We start from the raw sequence: 2,713 nt of genomic DNA, 5'->3' as shown, positions 1-2,713 counted from the left end.
GAAATAGATTCTCCCAAGATAAGTAAGGAGGTCGTTGATGTATACCTTTCATGAAATCAAGTCCCTTGCCCCCTATGAATAATATCTTCGGGAGATTCAAACCAAGGCAATTGTTGTACCACACTTAGTGATATTTGAAAGACTGTGGAAAATAGGAGAGAGAGAACCAAGTTGGAGAAGGGAAAGTGCTTTCTCGATATTTAAAAAAGGAAACCGAGGCTGCAAATTATAGGCCAGTGACTTTGATGAGGAAGAATTCTAGAACAAATTACTAAAGAGTTGATTGGTCAGCAGCTAGAAAGGAAAGTGGTAATTACGAAGGCCTCATCAAGAAGAAATCATGCCAAATTACCCCAATTTTTTTTTGACAGGTTACCAACCTAGTAGATGAGGGAATGCTATGGAGATTGTTTAACTTGCCCACACTTTGGGGCTGTTATACCAACTTCCATTAACATTGGCAGGTTGGGCTCTCAGGGGTTGTCTACTATCTCTTACTCAGGAGTAACACTGAGGGGCTGGAGTTTCTAGTATTGCTATTCATGAGTCTTCATCGGGTGTATTCCCCAATATCATTTAACTAGTTATTATCACTCCAATATCAATTGCTGAATTAATTTTACCAAATTAAATGACAACAAGATAAAGTTACCCTCGTATCGATTAATGAATTAACATCATTTAGCTTTTCCAAAGGGATATTTCCTGAAGAAGCACATTATTTTCCCCAAGTGAAGGCACCTTCTCCCTTCTATATACCCACTTGGTTCCTGGAGAGGGTGGATTTAAAGTAGTTGCCACAAAACAATCCCCCTCTCTCCAACCCAAGGGGTGGATACTCTCTGGCCTTGGGAGTCTCTACTAAGTTCACTTCTGGGTGAAGTAAACATGCCATACTCCATGTACCAGTTGCTCCCTAGTAATGCCAGAACATAATGTCTCAGCCGCCTGGTTGATTAAATGCTGGGCTGAGTGAGACAGGTTGCTCCTCAGGGTTGGCCCCTCCCTGTACTTGGCAACGGTTGCTACTGGCTCTGGTTGCTAAGGGCTCCTCACCTTCAGTGGCACTTCCAACCTTTTTTTTTATTATTTTTTTTTTAATTTCAAATACCATGGTTACATGATTCATTTTCTTTCCCTCTCCTGTTCCCTACCCGCTCCTGGAGCTGACAAACAATTCCATTAGGTTATACGTGTATTGCCACTTGATACCTACTTCCATATTATTCATTTTTATATCAGAGTAATCTTTTAAAAACCCAAACCCCAAGCCAGATACTCATATAAACAAGTGATTAATTATATGCTTTTCATCTGCATTTCTTTTTTCTTTTTAATTTTTTAATTTAAAAAAATAAAATTTTTTCCATATTTACATGATTCATTTTCTTTCTTTCCTCTCTTCCCTCTCTCCTCCCAGAGCCAACAAGCAATTCTACTGGATTGTACAAATGTTATCACTTGATACCTATTTCCATATTATTCATTTTTATATGAGAGTAATCTTTTAAAAACCCAAACCCCAAGCCATATACTCATATAAACAAGTGATTAATTATATGCTTTTCTTCTGAATTTCTTTTTAATTTTTAAAAATTAAAAAAATTTCTCATATTTACATGATTCATTTTCTTTCCTTCCTCTCTTCCCTCTCTCCTCCCAGAGCCAACAAGCAATTCTACTGGATTGTACAAATGTTATCACTTGATACCTACTTCCATATTATTCATTTTTATATCAGAGTAATCTTTTAAAAACCCAAACCCCAAGCCATATACTCATATAAACAAGTGATTAATTATATGCTTTTCATCTGCATTTCTTTTTTCTTTTTAATTTTTTAATTTAAAAAAATAAAATTTTTTCCATATTTACATGATTCATTTTCTTTCTTTCCTCTCTTCCCTCCCTCCTCCCAGAGCTGACAAGAAATTCTACTGAACTGTACAAATGTTATCACTTGATACATATTTCCATATTATTCATTTTTATATGAGAGTAATCTTTTAAAAACCCAAACCCCAAGCCATATACTCATATAAACAAGTGATTAATTATATGCTTTTCTTCTGAATTTCTTTTTAATTTTTAAAAATTAAAAAAATTTCTCATATTTACATGATTCATTTTCTTTCCTTCCTCTCTTCCCTCTCTCCTCCCAGAGCCAACAAGCAATTCTACTGGATTGTACAAATGTTATCACTTGATACCTACTTCCATATTATTCATTTTTATATCAGAGTAATCTTTTAAAAACCCAAACCCCAAGCCATATACTCATATAAACAAGTGATTAATTATATGCTTTTCTTCTGAATTTCTTTTTAATTTTTAAAAATTAAAAAAATTTCTCATATTTACATGATTCATTTTCTTTCTTTCCTCTCTTCCCTCCCTCCTCCCAGAGCTGACAAGAAATTCTACTGAACTGTACAAATGTTATCACTTGATACCTATTTCCATATTATTCATTTTTATATCAGAGTAATCTTTTAAAAACCCAAACCCCAAGCCAGATACTCATATAAACAAGTGATTAATTATATGCTTTTCATCTGCATTTCTTTTTTCTTTTTAATTTTTTAATTTAAAAAAATAAAATTTTTTCCATATTTACATGATTCATTTTCTTTCTTTCCTCTCTTCCCTCCCTCCTCCCAGAGCTGACAAGAAATTCTACTGAACTGTACAAATGTTATCACTTGATACCTAT

This window comes from Monodelphis domestica, chromosome 1 (assembly GCF_027887165.1).
Source record: "Monodelphis domestica isolate mMonDom1 chromosome 1, mMonDom1.pri, whole genome shotgun sequence".
NCBI classification, from domain to species: domain Eukaryota; kingdom Metazoa; phylum Chordata; class Mammalia; order Didelphimorphia; family Didelphidae; genus Monodelphis; species Monodelphis domestica.
Note: the sequence above shows the minus strand (reverse complement) of the source record.